Source organism: Eleutherodactylus coqui, chromosome 6 (assembly GCF_035609145.1).
Source record: "Eleutherodactylus coqui strain aEleCoq1 chromosome 6, aEleCoq1.hap1, whole genome shotgun sequence".
In the NCBI taxonomy this organism is placed as follows: Eukaryota; Metazoa; Chordata; class Amphibia; order Anura; family Eleutherodactylidae; genus Eleutherodactylus; species Eleutherodactylus coqui.
Genome location: NC_089842.1, coordinates 166,266,155 through 166,285,256, shown reverse-complemented (window position 1 = coordinate 166,285,256; position 19,102 = coordinate 166,266,155). Strand labels below are relative to the sequence as shown.

The following is a 19,102-nucleotide window of genomic DNA, read 5'->3' as shown; positions in this document are numbered from 1 at the left end:
CTGCATATTGTAGAACACTTCAGTCCTCTGTGAAAGGACCCAAAGTACTTAGAAAAAGAACGTTTGTGGCAGCGTATGTAAGGTGCAAAAGTTTAAATACTTTTATTCCTCTATGCCAAAAGTTAAAATTGCAATGTTTTGACCCATGCAGGGTCTTTATCAAGCTTGACACACTGCAGGGTTACTGCATGCCTTACAGTCAGGTGGAGACTGTAAGGTCATGCATTACAGTTTGTGATCTTGCTGCCCTCACACGGGCAGGATCCGCTGCAGAATTTCTACTTAGGAATCACATTGGAAATCCCAGAGCTCTACAGTATAAGTCTTGTGAAGGGGATTTAGAAAATGCCCCTCACATAGTGCTAAATTTTTTTTACGACAAATCTGCAACATTTTGGAAAAATGCTGCGGATTCTGATCTGGCAGAATGTCTATCGATGCTGTGGAATCGCTCTGCGGAATTTAATCCTTGAGCTATAAGGCTTGAATTCCATAGCTCTTTGGTAAGTATCACCATTGCCAAATCCGCACCATTTAGGCAAAATTTTCTATTTTTGCTATTGGAACAACATGCAATTTTCACACATGTGAAAACCACCAATCCCCCAATGCATTTTTCTTGCAAAAACACATCACTAGCACATTAAAATTGCAAGCTTACAAGTATGAGATAGGTCTAAGGCTCTTAGAGTAATATTGCCCATGTAAACACACCCTAGAATGGTCGGTTACAGTTTCTGACCATTCTAGTTAGGCTTTCCTACAGCCAGGGCAAAGATGTAATTGGCTGTCTCAGCCCTGTATCTAAACATCCTGCAGAGTGGCTTATTGGCAGCCCCCTGGCACCAGGGGCACTTGCTCCACCAGCCCCTCTTTAGCTAGATCTCTTGTTATCACTATATGATTTTCAGTTAGGTGACAGCTGCATTATATTATTAGCTCTGTGTGGAGGCATCTTCACATATAAATATACCTATAATTTTTTCTTCCCCTTTCAGTGTAATGTAAATGTTTCACTATCCCACTATTTCTAACTATAGAAATCCATGCATATTGCATAAACCTACTGAGAAAGAATTGTAAAGTAGTGAAAGTGTATGCCAGTGTGTTCTCCACCAGCAGTTTAGATGTTAAAGGGGTTGTCCCGAGGCAGCAAGTGGGTCTGTACACTTCTGCATGGCCATAATAATGCACTTTGTAATGTACATTGTGCATTAATTATGAGCCATGCAGAAGTTATAAAAAGTTTTATACTTACCTGTTCCGTTGCTGGCGTCCTCGTCTCCATGGTGCCGACTAATTTTCGCCCTCCGATGGCCAAATTAGCCGCGCTTGCGCAGTCCGGGTCTTCTGCAGTCTTCTATGGGGCTCCGTGTAGCTCCGTGTAGCTCCGCCCCGTCACGTGCCGATTCCAGCCAATCAGGAGGCTGGAATCGGCAGTGGACCGCACAGAAGAGCTGCGGTCCACGGAGGAAGAGGCCATCTTCAGCGGTGAGTAGAGAAGTCACCGGAGCGCGGGGATTCAGGTAAGCGCTCCGGTGAGCTTTCTTTACCTCCCTGCATCGGGGTTGTCTCGCGCCGAACGGGGGGGGGGTTGAAAAAAAAAAAAACCCGTTTCGGCGCGGGACAACCCCTTTAAAGCTCACCTGTCTGCTGAGCATACACACATACAAACCAGACTCCTCCCTTGTAGTGCTGTGATGGATTTCCTAGCAGAGAGAGCTAGCTGCAGGCGGTAGGACCCAGTGGTCATCTAGAGGCAGAGGGTGTAAGAGGCAGAGAGGGAGACACATAGACACAGAGAGGCTGGAGAAAGGAAGAGAAGGCAGGAGGAGGATCACTCTGTGCAAAGGGAGTAAGAGACATTGTTAAAGACTGTGCAACCAGGGAGGAAGAGAGACAAGCACCAGGCAACCAGGGGGCCAGCTGATCCTCTGCATCAAGGATGATCCAGGACTAAAAGACTGCACAGCTGATCCTGCACCAGCAAGGTGACAGCAAAAGGCAGCAGATCCCCCTCCCATCCCTTCATGCAATCAATGGGCTGAATCTGCAGCAGCAGCAACAACAGCAGCAGCACTACAACCAGCAGCAGCAGCAGTCCTATCCTTCCCCTTTTCCTCCTCCTCCCACCCTCTCCCCCTCTCTCTGTCTGCTCTCTCCTCTCCTCCCCCCTCCTTCCTTCTTTCCTCTCCCTTCCCTCTCATGCTCCCCTCGGTGATGGTGAGGCTTCAGCTGGCTGCAATCCACCACTAGGCCCTGTGGCTCTCCTTCTCCTGCAGGCACAGCTCCTATATACCTCTTGCATCCATGTAAGTCAACTGCCCTCCCTTGTATGTCTTTATGATGCATGCACACACCCTGTGGTAGCATCAACACCAATGCTGGGCCTTGCTGCAAGACCCTGTAAGGTCCATCTTCTGTAAATGCCCCCCATCTATCTAGTGCCCCACCCCCCTGTAGGGTATAGATTGCTGTTATGCTGCAGCATAGTTCTAGGCCTGCTATATAGGATGTTTAATACAGTCACATTGTATGTTAGCCCCCTCCCTGTCACCTAGACTGCTGAGGATGGATACATTGTAAGTGATTGTGCTCCATGTGTATCTGTATAGAGTGATGCAGGTTATATTTACTCCTAGGGTTTTGCTGAAACAGTGCTTATTTGCAGGGCAGGGCTGTGGCTGATGCTGTTCTGCAGGGAATCAGCAGTCTTGTAGTATTTTCCCATCTACCAGTTATCCATTGCAAATAAATACATAGTATCATGTGTCTCAATCCTGCTACATTGTGTATAAATATGACTGTTCTGTGTAAATATACATCTTGTCCTGTTATGATGCATTGTCTACAATGTATCCATTGTTCTATCAGTCGGTAATTTATATTCTCCACGTTCTAAATCTTTTTTGCAGCCAGTTTAATGCTATCAGTTGAATGCACCCCTCCCAATTATGCCCACTTCCTGCGTACATACTGTAATATGTATGGCTGTGCTGGTTTACCATGACACATCCCACTCTGGCCTCTGCAACCAGCTTGCTATGTGGAGCAGAATCATTGCTCCTGGTACCCAGCCTTCTAGGAATGCAGGCGAATAGAAAGAGAAAGGGAGCAAATGTTTACCTGAAAAATATATGTATATTTGGTGGCCAGTGTGGTTGGAGGTTGGCGCTGTACCATAGTAACCAGGCCTAGGTTTAACCCTGATGTTACCTGCAGTCACTGAATATACATGCTTGTGCATAGTGGCTTGGTCTGTCTGTAGGTGTTCTAATGGGCATTTGTTAAGCATTGTAGTTGACATTATGGGACATTAATAGCTATAAAGTGTCAGTCTGACACGTGTCATGGTGAAATGGTAGACCTGTCATAACACAACTTGTACTATAATGTATGGTAATGCTGCAGATTTTTTTAAAACTTTTTTTTTGCATTTACGTGATACAGAAATATGAAGATTAGAGCAGTGTCCCCCCTACCTGGGGCTTTCCAGCTGCTGTGAAACTGTAATTCTCAGCATGACCTGATGGTCTGTCTGGGAGTCGTGGTCTTAAAGCGACCATGCAGTACTGGACCAACAAAGATGGCTGAACTGCTTCTCTGACTACCTGATGCACACAGTGCATAATATGCATTAGTAGTTTAAGGGCTCATTCACAGTAGTGTATTGTCGCCGTGTATTACGCATGCGTAAAACATGGTGAACGGAGGTAACGAAAGTCAATGGACTTTCACTCTTCCATGCACACCTGCGTGTGGGCACTGCGTATCAATACACAGTGAAATAGAGCATGCTGCAATATATTTCTACTATGTATCATACGCAGCCCTTGAATGGAATGCTGTCCATAGGCATGCATTGTGTATGGGCAGCATTTTGATATGCATTTCCCGCTTTAGACAGAGTGGGGAATTTGGGAAAAATAAAATAAAAATCGCACTGCACATGTCCGTGATGCCAATCGCAGTCCATATGCAGTTTCTGCTGGCTATCTGCCGGCAGAGCATGTGGGCTGTAATGCGTACGACGCTGCCGGAGACTCGCAGCGTTGTACGCATACATCAGTGTGAACAAGTTCTTAGGGTGCTATCAGACAGGTACTACCCGCTAGCAGTCAAGTATTCACAGGTGCCATCTGGCAATTGTTGGGAAAACGCTAGCGCTCATGTAATAGCACCCCAAGACAGTATATCCACAATGCATGCCTATGATCTGACTGGCCAGCACTGCTCCCATGGGCAGAAAAGGTCAATTAAAGCAGGTGCTCTGTTTCAGACTGTATACCAATGCACAATGTGCCTCAGGTGGTCAGAAGCAGTGTGGCCATCTTTGTTTCTCCAGGCCCAGAGGCTCACTTTAAAACCGCTGGATAGACACAAGTTGGAGAACAGCAACTTATGCTGCACTTATTTGGGGCTTTTTTAGATGTATTGTTTTTTGATACTTTACCAAATGTCTAAAAATGTGGCAAAAAAGTAAATCTGACACTTGTGATTAAAGGGATATTCCATAGTGTAAAACTTTTTTAGTCATCTGCATGGTGAAAACTGATAGATGGGTTGGAGTACGACTGGGATCCTCACTAATCCTGAAAATAGGCGACTTGTATCCCCCCCCCATTTCTCAGTGCAGGATCACTTGTACCCATTTCCACAGCGTTGCAGCGAATAGCCCACTAGTCGCACATGTGTGACCGTTGCCCCATTGATTTGTCAGCACTATTAGTTAATGGTACCTTAAAATTAAACTACGCTACAACTCAATCTAACAGTTAGTGCAATTTAGGCTATGTTCACGTCTGTGTTTTCCTGATCCTTTAGGGGACAGGAAAGGGGAATCCCCTGGCTGAATCCGCTCTGTGACGGAATTAAATGGAATCCGTTGACTACAATGGAGTCTGTTGGGATTCCATCTGAACATCCAGCATATTACCAGGTGAAAACTTTTTCATACAGAGCTTTTATGTCTGGTATGTCATATTTCATGCCAGATCTGTGATGGAACCTCGGAGGTGGACATATTCCGCCTGTACAAGCGGTTCAGTCGCACAGGGGCCCAATAGGGAAGGGGGCCTGAGCTGCTGGATCACACACAGCAGTTGGACCTCTGTAATTTATTTTATTAACTTTTTAAAAATTTCTTTAATAAAATAAAAACCAATACTCTCCTGTTACTCACATGCTGCTGTAGTCAGCGCCGCTATCCCCACTCACTTCCGCTGCAGTCAGTCACCGGTCTCCGTATTACTGAGGTCGGAAATATCTACAGTGATCAGGGGCAGCGGTGTTGACTACAGCCACTGGGGAGGTGAGTATGTTGTTGTTGTTTTAAAAAAAAAAAGAAAAAGGGACCTATATGCAAAAGGGGGCAAAATACGCAATATTTAAATGAAAGGGGGCACAACAGGGCATATTTATGTGAATTGAGAATATATTAAAAGATAATAGTCATTATTAATGACTGGAAGCAAAAGGGAGCAGCATTAGTGAATGGGTATGAAAAGGGTAATTAACACTGGGGCATTATTACTGAATGGGACAACAGTGGGTATTACTGAGTGGGGGCATAAAGGAAGCATTATTAGAGTATGGACTTTTTTTTTTTTCCACTGTGGGGTTCACCGTGAGCAGCACTTGCTATGTGGACTCTACATGGTGCACAAAAAGGAAGATACTAGTACTTTGTGAGGCATCATGGGTGACATTATTACTATCTGGGGCACTGCAGATGGGGAGAATGTGTGAAAAAGAAGGGAGTATGCTCTAAAAATGAGGAGCCAAAGATGTCTGTGTGTCATTCTGCAGAGACAAGTTGTGACTGGAAAGAGTCATCATGGTTGTCTGGGCCGGATGGAGAAGAAAAGGGAAGTTCAACGACTCCAATCAGACAGGAAGTCACCTTTGATCACTGGAGGTAACTGCACTGTAATCATTTATACAGTCTGCAGAGTGTCCCAGTAGAGCTGGTATCTACCATATGGTATATGTGGTCACTGTACTAGGGTAATATTGGTCTTTTGTATATATATTTTTTTTCCCCTGCAACAGTATGGTGGTGTTGTGTGATCGTGGTCAGGCAGTATTATTTGGCCCTTTTATATAGTGGTGTTATTGGTAATGTTGATCTTTTGTATAGTGGGTTTTGTTCAGTGATATGTGATGACCTTGGGAATATATGTGAAATTTCTTTACTGTTTTGTCTTGGGGTATCATGTGTTCTTTCCTATTATTCCTAAGCATGTAACCCTAATGTCGCACTAAAGGCCTAGTTGTGCGCGTGTGGTGGTCTTAAAAAAAAATAAATAAATAAAAAAATGGAAAAAAAAATTCAGGTGGTGGTGGAGGCAGAGGCACACTCATTGCACATTCTCCCTCAGCACTCTGTATCCGCCCCTGAACATAGCCTTATCACTTAAGTTATAGTTGTGTCATCTGCAACCTTTACAGTAGAACAATCAACAGCAAGTTGTTCAGAAAAGGGTACAGTGTGCCAACACGTACTGCTCCGATATAAGGCTGCTCGTTTGAGGTCTGTTAGGTAAACAAAGCCCTGTAAATGCATTTGAAATGTACACCTTTAGCTTTGACTGGCATAAAGCTTTCACACCTAACATAAGGCCACCTTATCCGACGGGTCGGATTCTGCAGCGGAAACCAACCCTGTGCCCAGCCGGTGACCCTGCATACCTGTCCGCAGTCTTCTTTATCTGTACTGCGCATGTCCCGGCCGGTGTACATGCGCAGTACAGACTATGCTAGGTGATGACGCGGATCCCACGGCCTTTCCGCATGCTGTTTGCGGAAGGGCCGCGGGTCAGACTGCTTCCATTGACTTCAATGGAAGCCGCCTATGCGGAATCTGCCTCAAAATAGAGAATGCTGCGATTTTATTTTATTTCCCCATGAGCGGAAAATCGCAACTGATTTCTGCTCATAGGCAGGAAAAAACGCTTTTCCATAGCATGCTATGGGTGGTACTTGCTGCGGAATCTAGAAGAGGAAGCCCACTCCAGATTCCACAGTGCAAATCTGGCCGTGTGTAGGCAGCCTAAGGCCTCCTGCACACGGGCGGAAATTCCATGGTGGGATTTCCCGCAGAATTTCTGCCCGTGCTCACTTACAATCCTATGCACACAGCCACGATTTGTCTGCATGAAAACACGCACAGAAAACAAATTGCGGCATGATATTTCTGTGCGGGTCTCACCGAGACCCGCACAGAAATCTCGCTGGTGACACGCCGGCTCCGCTCCGAGCAAGCGCTGGCTGGGCGGCAGCCGGTGCATTACAGAGCAGAGGAGACGTTGGGTGGAGGGGCACAGGTCTGCATCCCGCTGCGAGATCCAATCCAGCTGTCTGCAGGCGGCCTAAGGCTCAGATGCAGTAGCTACTGAGTCTTGTGCGGTTACATGCTGACATTTGGATGCACGTGAGTTGTGGTTAAATGGCAGGAAGAAAGCAACATGAAATCTGTGACCAAAGTATACCTTGTAAGTGCTGTAAAGCAGTTACTGTTGTCTAGAGATGCATTACTAACATAGCCATTAAAAAATATATAATATATAAAATAATTTTTTATAACTGTTTTAAGGAATGCTACGGTCATGTAAAATGATCTGTCAAAATTCTGTCCCAGGACCAGAGAGGAAGGACCTACATTTCCTGCAGTTCCTCTTCTCTTCGTTCTCCCGATACAGGTTCCAGTCCCATTTTTAGCCCTGCAGAATGGCTGAGGTTTTCACACTACCCAATCCGCAGAGTGCATTGCTAGTGTCAGACTAGTAATGCACTATACCTGCTCTGAATGGCCAGACCTGATCATGTGATCAGCACTGCTCAATCAGATCAGTGTGTTAGTTAGAAAATTGCTGCAGAATAGGGCCCAGTTGTGGCAGATTGGAAGAGCAGCAAGTAATATACCCTCCTAGGACAGAATTTTATCCTGAAACAGGAGGGTCTCTTTACAATTCTTACATTAATTTTTGTTTAAATCCTCACATAAACTTTATTCTTCCTGTATAAAGTAATGGGGAATGCTGGTGGCTGTTCTCATACAAGTCATGTGCAATTTTTTAGGTTGCTATCTGGCATTAGCCTATTGTATTACTGAAGTACCCTCCAATTCTTTTTGTTTCTGGTTATAGGTTTGTGTTTGGTTTTTCCTTTTTTTTTCTTTTTTTTCTTTTTTTCCCCTAAGGCAAAAAACCGAAAGTAGTCAAGTGAGTGATGACTAACTTGTAAAATATTTACTTGTTGAAATTAGAAACATAAATAACCAGCTTGATTGTGGTGATTAAAAAAGAAATAAGTTCCCAATGGTAAATAAAACTTTGCAGCACAGTACATGCAGGTTTAGACTCCCATAAACAAGATGCCTTCTGATTGCACTTTATATACTTACAATCCCAGACCTCAAGTCCCCCCAACAGGTCATATTTTCAGGATTGCCCCAGTATCGCACAGGGGATGGAATTATTCTCAGCTACATGAACTCTTGGAGAGATCCTCAAATTGGAACCTTTTGGGGCACGTGAGGACTCGAGTACAGAAACTCTGTTCTAGGACAGACTACATGCTGTAGCTCACCAGCTTTCTTGAAACTACACCTCCCCTCTATATACATGCTGGGAGTCATCGCCCATTTTGCAGGATAGCACATTGCCAAGCTATGTAGTAATGCATCCTCCACTCATATATTACTATATAACTATACAGATAAGGCCGAGTTCTCATCCGCGCTGGAGCCTCCGTCACAGATCTGGTACAAAATGGACTGGTTTCACACATATGTAATGCAAATTTACTTTTTTTTTCGCTCAACCACAAGTTCCAGGGCGCTTTTACATGGAACAATTATCGTTCAGTTCCAAGCAAACCAGCAGTAAACTGAACAGACATTCAGTGTAAACTCTGCCAGTGACTGAATGATAACTTGTTCACTCATTGCTCAGTTTAGGCATAAATTCAAACAGAACTTCACCTGCAATACCAACTTGTGCCACTGCACTATGGTCAGCAGTCTCTGCTTCCTCCACTGACCATAGCAACTGCAGCATCAGGAATTGGCTGATAACCAGCGAGGTGTCTGCTGCTCTAATTGCTACCTATCTATTGATCACCTGTCAGCCATCAATAGCAAAAGTTAAAAATGTCCTGGAATACCCCTTTTTAATTGAATATGGTTTAGACAACCCCCTTTTTCATATTCCTTATTAGAGGATATGGATGTAGTAAAGTCCCTCCCGGGACCCCATTAGCCATATAGCGGCTCTCCTTCTGGAGGACCTAGCCTGACCTCTCAATGATTGAGGCCTTATGGCTTCAAGTTGGATAGGGGTTGTTAAAACCAGATCTATTCCTATTTCTTAAGCATTTCTCCTCTTTAGACAGCTTGGCAGAAACCAATTGGTCTTCTGTTCTATCCCCTATAGGAGTAATAGCCCCGTTTCTCAAGTCTCCTGAATAAGTCTGTCCAGTTATGCCGTAACGCCCCTTCCTCTCATATCGCTCTGTTTATACAGACTGGCCTTTTCAGGGCTTTGTGACATAGATGACAACCCCTGTAGTAGCTACAGTATTGTGGCGCAAATAACTGTATGTGAAGATTATACTGTAGGTGGGTATTAGGCTGGGCTCACACGGCCGTAAGTGTAAAATGCAGCATTTTTACAGCTGTGGAGCCGGCTGCGTATGGCGGCGAAATTGTACTGTGCCTGACAGTGTATTAGAGCATGCTGTCATGCATAGTTCACTTTTTTTTTTTTTTGTTTACACTTCTCACGATGGCACGTATATATGCCGCCCCTACGTAATGTAATTGCACATGGGCTAGCGTATATACGTACCTAGAGCCCATTGTTCTCTATATCTCACATATACACGTGATAAAATAGTCAATGCTGTGTTCTTTTTTGTGCTCGCGTATTAAGCGTTTCTGACACGCTAATGTGATCAAAACTGTGTAAGGCAATGGAATTGCCTGCAAGTTACCGCTTTTCAAACTGGCGTACAGAGCTTATGTAATGCACGGTAAACATACACCCGTCTGAGACCGACCTTAAGATGTAATGCTAGAAATGTAAGTGTTCACTTTAGGTTCCTGTAAGTGGTATAGAAGTCTTAAATGAACCAAATCGGTAGATCCATGTTTCAGGTGAACTTTTTTAAAAGTTTGGTTGGACAAGAACCTAAATCAAGCTTTTAGCAAAGTTATAACAAGAATTGGGTTCTACTGGTTTGGCTTTCACAACACTAGTCCTGAACACTGGTATATAACATTAAGGGCCATAAGGGTAAGGTAAAGTCCCCAAGTTCAAGCACCGACTGACTCCTAGGGTTGTGATGTTTTCTTGGCAGCCTGTTTTTGCGAGGTGGTTTGCCATTACCTTCCCCAGTCATCGTTTACCCTCCAGCAAGCTGGGTACTCCTTTTACCGACCTCGGAAGGAAGGCTGGGTCAACCTCTCCTTTACCAAGTGGGAATTGAACCTGCAACCTTCAGGTCGTGAGCAAGAGCTTAGGACTGCATTTCTGCTGCCTTCACAAAAAGCCTTGTGTAAATCTGAATGTTCTACTCGTATGGCTGTTAAACCACACTATACCCATGTTTTAGGGGTTTGGGTGAACTTCCTGTCCTACTTGAACTAATTCAAAACAAACTTTTTGCAAACGTTTAAACTAGTTGAATTTTTCAAAAGTTCACTTATCACTAACTATATCCTTATGCTGTTATATAGGGGCAGGACTGCCCTATGGCTTATGGTAACCTTATGATGTGAAGTTTTGGGTCTCATGAGTCCCACTATAAACATTGTGTGGCTCTCAGCCCCAAAATGTGAAATTTTTAATTCCACACAAAATACAGTAAAAACAGGAAGCAAAGGCACGGGGGTTGTTGACTTCTTAAAAGCTGGAAGGGGTGCTCAGGGCCTCCACTATTAGTCATAGCAGGGAGTTACAAAGAATGACTAGTGCTCATACTCGGCCAGTATCTATTGCTGGATCAGTCATTTATTCCGTTTGAATGGCCAGCATATAGATATAATTTACATTAAAAAAAATAGAATCTATTAACCAACCTAATCAATTACCATCTTGTACTCCTTGTTCTTTACGGTCTGTACTACATGCTTCAGAGCTGAAATCTCTGAGCATTCCTTGCCGGCTGAAAACTTCGTCTGATGACTTGCATTCTAAGAAATTACATCTTCCAAGAAGCATACAGTAACTTGATATAGAGAAACGTTTAGCCCTCATTCATTACCAGAGCTCAACCAACGGCTCGGTGATATTGGCGTTTTTGATTTCTGTTTCAGAAACACTATCTTTTCTCCTTAGGGAGAGCAAAAATATTATAAACTAAGTGAGGACACTCACATGGCCATGCATGCTCCTCTGGGTAATATGCAAATAAGGGAGATGGAATAAATCCTCCACAGTGCCACCTATTGAAAGGCAGCATTCCTTCAAGCCAAAGTCAGACTTTTTATACAAGCCTCGTTACAATGACCGGGAATTACAAGCAAAGCCAGACTCCATGTACATACAGCTGTTTCAGGGTTTTCTGTCTCCCGTTCCAGGCCTCTCACTAGCAAAGCCAGACTCCTACTGTACACTGATGAAGGGCAAAAACCCTGAAACATCTGTATGTACATCTGTGCTATGGTTTCCGTTTAAAAACCTGGAATCAAACTCATCCATTTTTTTTCTTTACACCTTTTTATAGTCAATGGGTGACAGAAGTGAATAGGAAGACGTCTGTTTGGTTCTATTTTTGATGTCCATGTAGCAGATCAATTTGTAATTGAGTGTGCGAGAAAGGTTAGAAAGGCAAATGAATAATAAAATCTATTCAGGTCCTTCTCAGCAGTACAGGGTGCCCTCCCGGTTACATAAAATGTATACCGCTGTCTCCCCTCTTTGTTGGAGGTGTGGTGCTGGCCAGGGGACCCTACTGCACATTTTCTGGGATTGCCCAGTATTGACAGGTTTCTGGTCGGAGGTGTGGTGTATTGCCACCAAATTTATGGATTATACCTCGCGAAATCAAGGAAATGGAGGACCTAACGGTATCTCTCAAAGACACTCGGGAAAAGTTTACTAAAACGTGGCATCATTGGGTAGAGTTCCAAGGTTCAGATGAATATAAGAATCTCGCTGGATATAGCGCTAAGTAGGTTTCCCAACATTGGTTACCGCTTAAATGATATGTAGGGACAGGCACCTGCCCCTCCCCCTTACTTACATTTTTTTTTTTCTTTTCTTTGCCTCCTCTTCCTCATCAGCCTGGGGTCTTGTCTGTTTGGTCTCCCCGCCACCACTAACCTTTCCTGCCCCCTTCTTTTCCCCCCGCAGCGTGGAACCCCTCTTTTCTCCTTTACTCTCAATTTACTTACCACTATTTTTTATATTTTGAAGGGAGCATTGGTTTTCAGCTAATTAGAATATTAGTTTATTGTTTGTGTACTACAACATAGAAACATTTTCCTCTCCGACAGTATATTATGCCATGATCTGTTTTCTATTTTGTCAGATGTGCTGGTACATTATGCTATTTGTGTATCACCTTTGCATTGTTATTGTTGAACTGCAGTTTATACGGAAAATGACTAAAGAATAAAAAAAATAAACTATAGGCAAAGCTGAAATAAAGACATTAATGTGAACAAGTGCAGCGTCCCATAGACAGACCCCGGACACCTGACATAAGTGGGGAGCTGGGAAGTAAAGTGATGGCTTGTCACGGCAGCACTTGCTACATTCCTTTCCTGGAGGGATACACGCAGTAAAGGCCAGAGTATGACTGCAGGCCACTAAAGACACCCCTAGGATAGGGAATGCCAATAAACAGGATAACGGGGGTTATAGTTGTCATGGAAGACACCCCTAGGATAGGGAATGCCAATAAACAGGATAACAGGGGTTATAGTTGTCATGGGTGACACCACCGTTCCTATACACCTGAATGACCCTCGGCGGAGAATAAATACAGACAGAGGCAGCTTCTGAGTCCCTCGGGTTCCTAGGAACAGTTAGGGCCCAGGATATACTTTACTTGCAAACTTGAACAGATTATACAAGGCAGTTCAATCAGATTTTACAGTGCAGGCAAATGACTTTCCAATGTAATAAAGACCATTTTCTTGCATTACTTCCACCCGACTTTTGAGACGCATGGGTGTGACGGTTAAAGGATGTCCCTCTACGCGGTGATCCTGGCTCTGGACGGCCACGTATGAAAATTTAGACAATCGAAGAACTAATTAGTACCTCTGCACTGGCCTTATCTTAAAGAATTACTTACAAATGCTCTCTCACTAATGGGGACTCACTCCACTCACATCCAGAATTCGGACACTACGGGAAATCGCTCCTCTTCCCTTTTCACCACAGGGAAGCTGAAGGTGCTTCCATGTGGCTCTGTTACGTGGAACTCCGGTAGATGGAACACAGGTTGAAGATGAAGACCCTGCCCCGCTCTCAAGCACTCCTTTTTTTACCTTCTCTCCTACCACATGACAAGACTGATACATTTACATACAGACTATGATTTTATAAAAGTTAACCTCTCAAGCACCGCAGCTGTGCAACACACATACTGAAAATGACAAGACAGACTTGCACAGTGCATTTTCATAAGACAAACATGAATGACATTTATGGAGGGGATCAGGATGATGTGCTGGGCCACTACACAAGCCCTAAGCTGTTAGGGATGTTTCTCTAGATAGGCTTGTTTTGTTTGTGTATAAAAAAAATATGTATACAGTATACACAATATACAAATGAGTAACATAGATTGTGGACTGTTTCCTATCTGCATTTATCTGGAAATGGCAGTCCAGTGACACGTTTTTGTGAAATCGCAGCAGCTTTCTCCACTGAATTCAGAATTGGGACCATCACCAATCGGCTCATATTAGGTATATGCTAGTTTATTTTGTGGGTCACAGCTTCAGTGTTTAAGCCGTGTGTGCGTGCGTGCTTTTGTTGTTTTTTTCTTTTTTTTTTTCTTTTGTCTTCCATTGAGGATAGTCCAATCACTATTACAGAAATGTATTCTAAGTAAAATGTAGCTGTGTGTGCTCGCCTGTATCTTTGAGAACAGACTGTTGCATGGGGGAAATGCCATCAGTGTGCTTTGTCATCACATCTTAATATGAGGGCAGCAGTGGGCAAGTGTGGGCACAGATCCATATGTTATGTAGGATACTCTTAAAAGCTGATTGTCACTTCAGAAAAGCTCTGCCTTGTTTTAGAAACTTGATAGTTTTTGTTGGAAGAAGGGAAAACTGTCTCTTCTTCCTGGAAGGAGAGCTGAATTGTATATTTTTTTTCCCAGGGCGCTTTGCATGGCCTAGAAATCTCTCTATGCCAACTTGGCACTCTCCACAAGAAGAAACAATACACCCAGACCCTAATGATTTCTACAATAAAGGCAGAGCACTGTGCGCCATTGACTATTCTAGGAAAACTATGTATAAGGTACATGGAAAATAGAGGCTATACATGACTTGAAGGAGATCTGGTAAATGCCAATGGAAAACAAAAGGGCACAGCACACACTATAGTGCCTTTACCCCCATTGTTCATTCTGTGTAGTCTTTCTTAGATGTGTCATACTTTTTTTAAATTTATTTTTAAAAAAAATTTGACTGGTGTATACACATAACCTTTACAGGTGTATACACACCACGATAAAGCATGTCGCATATTTTTCTGCATGCACTGTGGATGTGAGGCACCCTTGCCAGTAAGTTAGTTACAGTGTATTGTGGAACGAAAACCCACTTGCGTGATACGTGAAAAAATGCTACTGTGAGAGTGACCTGAGGTTAGTTCCACATAGGGGATTGTGATCTTGCCACGAGAAAATTGCGGCAAAATCGTATCTTTGTTCCTTTTGAGTGGCAGCGGGGTGTGTTTTTTTTTTTTTTTTTTTTTTCCCCTAAGAATTTTATATCACATCGCTGGTTGCCCATGATGAAATTGCGTGATAAAGTCAAGCGTTTTTTTTTTTGTTTTTTTTTAATCGCAAAGGTCAATAGGACTTTCTAATGTATTGTACGTTGCGATGCAATAAAAAGGAGGCTCCATAGGTAAACATGGGAGATAAAAACCGCAAAAAGACAAAATTCCGTGATTTTTCTTTTTTCTTTTTCTTTCAACATCGCATCAGTGAAAACATCGCAGATGGGAAGGAAACCATTAAAAATCATTGGTTTCATAAATTTGCTTTTTTACTGGCTTTCGCATCGCGCAATTCTATGCCCATGTGAAACCACCGAAGAGAGTATTTCTGTAATATGGCATGTGGTCAGGGTCTGACTGGGGTGTCTAATGCCCACCAGGTAAATTGATTTTGGGGCCCACCTTAAACAACAAGAAACACAACAATTTTTCCATGTGCGAGCCATACCCCAAATCCGCCATATTAGTATTTATATATGTGTGATGCGAGATCTCCTATTGAAAACAATGGAAGGCATTCCAAAGTGCTGCAAGGTAAGTTTGTAACAAAACCCCCTCACTCCCGTGGCAAAATCGCATATTGGCAGCGATCGCGATATTTTGCACTCGCCTGTGTGAAGTTAGCCTCGGGCTTCATGGGAGCAGGAAAACGGAACACCGTATCTGAACGGATCAGTCTTATGACATAAATAAATAGTGCCAAACCTACTCCATTGACTATAATGGGGTCCGTCTGGCATTTACAATATGAAATAGCGCCACATGAAGCACTACTTCATCTTATGTTTTGAACCTGTGATGGGTATTAATGTATCTTGACGCCACCAGGAAGTCATGGTGGAGTCAAGATTGACAGGGGGTGACGCCCCCTGTCAGTGATTGGCTGCTTATGTGCTTGGGCTGTAGGTCCTGCAAGCCCACTAACCATAAATCCAGGATGGTAGACGGGACGTTGCAGAGAGGAGGAGGTGGCGGCCGGCCAGCCGCCCCGGCGTTGGAGTAGCTCATGCGTGGCCAGCGTCAAGTTTTGCATCGGTGAGCGGGGAGCAGCCGGCAAGGAACACAGAGGCTGCGGTGACTGGTGGGACAAAGCAGTAAAGGGGCGGGCAGCCAGCTATGTGGCCAGCGGTGCAGCAGATTTGTGGACAGCGGCTATTTTTTCAGCGTTGAGGGGGTGGATCAGCCCTCACGGAACAGTGAGCCTGCGGTGGCTGCTGGGTCAGCAGTCAACCTCCGGCCGCCCACCCGTGCTGCTGGCGGAACAGATAAGCGGGCGGTGGCAACATGCCGGTGAGCGGCCATCAGGGAGCAGAAGGGGCTGCGCCAGCTACCGCTACTCAGCTCTGAGGCGTCGGCCGCCTGGGAGCCAGGGACGGCCGCTCCGCTCACAATGATTGCTGCAGCATCTGCATTGATGACTGGCTGCCCTGCTGCCTTAGGCTGCCGATTACTTCCCATCTTGGAACTACAGTATTACATGTGAATACTGGCAGCTCAGACCGGTAACATTGAAGTCATAGTCAGCCTAAGGCAGCAGGGCAGCCAGTCATCAATGCACACTGTGCTGCAATGACCTTCATCTTTTGGCCCTATCGGGAGCTGGGGGTGTGACAGGGGCGTTCTCCCTGTCAAACCTCTAGCTTCCTGGTGGCGTCAAGATACACTAATACCCCTGTGATGTAGATGTGAACAAGTCCATGAATCGGCCTGTGTTCTTTGCAAGTATACCTCTCTTTTCATAGGGAATAGGGGACAGATTTCTTTGCAGCCCGCCTGCTTAATCTCTGGTAGGCCTGTTAATTAAATTTGGTTGCAGGAAAGGAAAATACTAGGGGGAGATTTACTAAGACCAGCATTTCAACACATGATGTGCCTAATAAATATAAAGCATCACCTCTCCATATATTGGGTGCATCTCATCCACTCCCGACTTGACTACTGCAACTCGCTACTCATCGGCCTCCCCCATGCCAGACTCGCTCCACTCCAATCCATACTAAATGCAGCAGCTAGGCTCATTTTTCTATCCAGCCGTTACTCAGACTCCTCTGCACTATGCCAGTCACTGCAGAACTAAATTTAAACTCCTCAACCTCACCTACAAATCTCTGCATGGCGCTGCGCCACCTTACATCGCTTCCCTCCTGTCCGTACACCACCCAGCCCGCACACTCCGATCCACTAACACACTTAGACTAAACACCCCTCTAATACGAACCTCACATGCTTGTCTCCAGGACTTCACCAGAGCAGCACCAAACCTCTGGAACGCTCTACCCCAAGGCATCCAGACAATTCCCGATGCACGAAATTTCAGACGTGCCTTTAAAAACGCACCTCTTTAGGGAAGCATACAAAATCCCCTGACCTAGTCCCCTGCCCCTCCCTATGGCTCCCCACACTTTCCACCCTGCCTATCACAAACGACCTCTACCCCTGCACCTCCTTACAGCCCCCCCTGTTTGCTTTCTAATAACCGATTTCCACATAAAATCCCCTACTGCCTGTGTTCCCCGTGCCTCGCGCTCCCCCCTCCCTTGTACCTCCTGTATCATCCCCACCCCATTTTTTTCAAACTGATTGTATCTCACATTCTAATCATTGTATTATTGCATTTATCCCATGCTTGAAAGCGCTGCGGAATAAGTTGGCGCTATACAAATAAAGATTATCTCTGCTCCTCCGTGCACCCATACAGTTTCTGGCGAAAACTGTACATGAATGTCACTTTGTGGTGGCTACACCCCCTCCTGACAAGCACCGCCTATTGTTGGGGAAGGTGCATATAGCGCCGTAGATGTCAAAAATTCTAAATTTGGTGCAAGCAGGTCTTGCACCAAATTTTGCAACTTTTATGCTAAGAATAATTTGAATAATTTGCCCCTATGTCTGAGGTCTCAGAGATACCACAACTGTGCTTTCCTCACTTCTCCTGCGGGGCCCCTGTGTCAGACGCACTTGGGTTTCTAGAATGACAAGTGACAATGCAAGCATTGGCCTGTGCCCACCATGGAATTCATTGGCTCCCCAGTGGGCCAGTATGAGCTTTTATAGAATTTAACATGGCACCATTTTTCACTCTCCATTTCCATATGAATTTGGCATCTTGGGCCCCCTGTCCACGGGCAAGGCGGAATATCGCTAGCTGGGGAGCAGGGGGGGGGGGGGGGACAACTGTCAGTTCTCTGCGATGAGCCTATCTGACAGGCTCATCGTGGAGAGTCGTCGCAAATTGCAGCATGCCGCAATTTGAGTCCCGCAAGCTGAGTACCGCTATGATTCTCCGCTCGTGGTCAGCGGGCTGTGCTTTCCATCGCAACGCTATGGAAAACGTTCGCTGCGTTACTCACGGCCCTGGACAGGAGCCCTAACAATTGTTTAAAATTAACAGCATACATTGGGCTCATGGTGTGCTCTGAACTTGTATGGAGCCAGGAAACTGTTGTCCACTGCTGTAACTATATGGGATGCGGTTGCACCCGGGCCCAGGAGCCTTAGGGGGCCCATAAGGCCTCTCATCTCCATATAGGGAGCCCAGTATCATGAATAAAACATTATATTTTGGGCCCCTGTTACAGGTCTTGCATTGGGGCCCAGGAGCTTCAAGTTATGACCCTGGTTGTGTCCAGGAGGCCTTTTAAAAAGCCATTGATAGCTAATACCTGTAACCTACACGTTCTCCTTGATCTTGCAGTAGTGTGGTGGGAAACAAGCAGTTGTAAGTCTTGTCTATACCCCGGGCAGGTATAATCCAGGTTGTTCATATTCCTTAGGACCAAACGTATTCTGTATGCCCCCCCCCCCCCCCCCCATTTATGCATTATATTATTTTATTAAGCTTTAATGAGCACAGATTAACATGGTTAAGAGATTGTGGACAACAGATTAGGCAGCAGCGCTCAATGACGGTCACCAGCTGCAAGATGAGCACATACCATGCACCCGGGCTATTGAGGCAGACAAAGGCTGTATGATTTGCTACTGTTTACTGAGGAAGCTCTTGAGTGTTCTAGCGAGTAGTAAAAATATAATGATGTTTATGGGAGGGAAAATAATTTTAAATGGGATTTGTTTAATCTGAAAGAAACGTCATTGAGGCTTTATTTACTGTACGCAAGTTTGGTATTCAG

General features: G+C 44.7%; 1 protein-coding gene across 3 annotated transcripts in view; it reads left to right on the top strand.

Annotated features, from left to right (window-relative positions):
* Nucleotides 1–1,752: 1,752 nt before the first annotated feature.
* Nucleotides 1,753–19,102, top strand: part of AKT1 (AKT serine/threonine kinase 1) — a 113,701-nt gene continuing 96,351 nt past the window's right edge. Inside the window, exons 1-2 of one of the 3 annotated variants that reach the window (XM_066608152.1) lie at nt 1,753–2,312; nt 5,809–5,917. The gene's annotated coding sequence lies outside the window, so the exon portion shown is untranslated. The remainder of the gene's footprint in view (nt 2,313–5,808; nt 5,918–19,102) is intronic. The other 2 variants (XM_066608153.1, XM_066608151.1) reach the window with 2 other exon arrangements.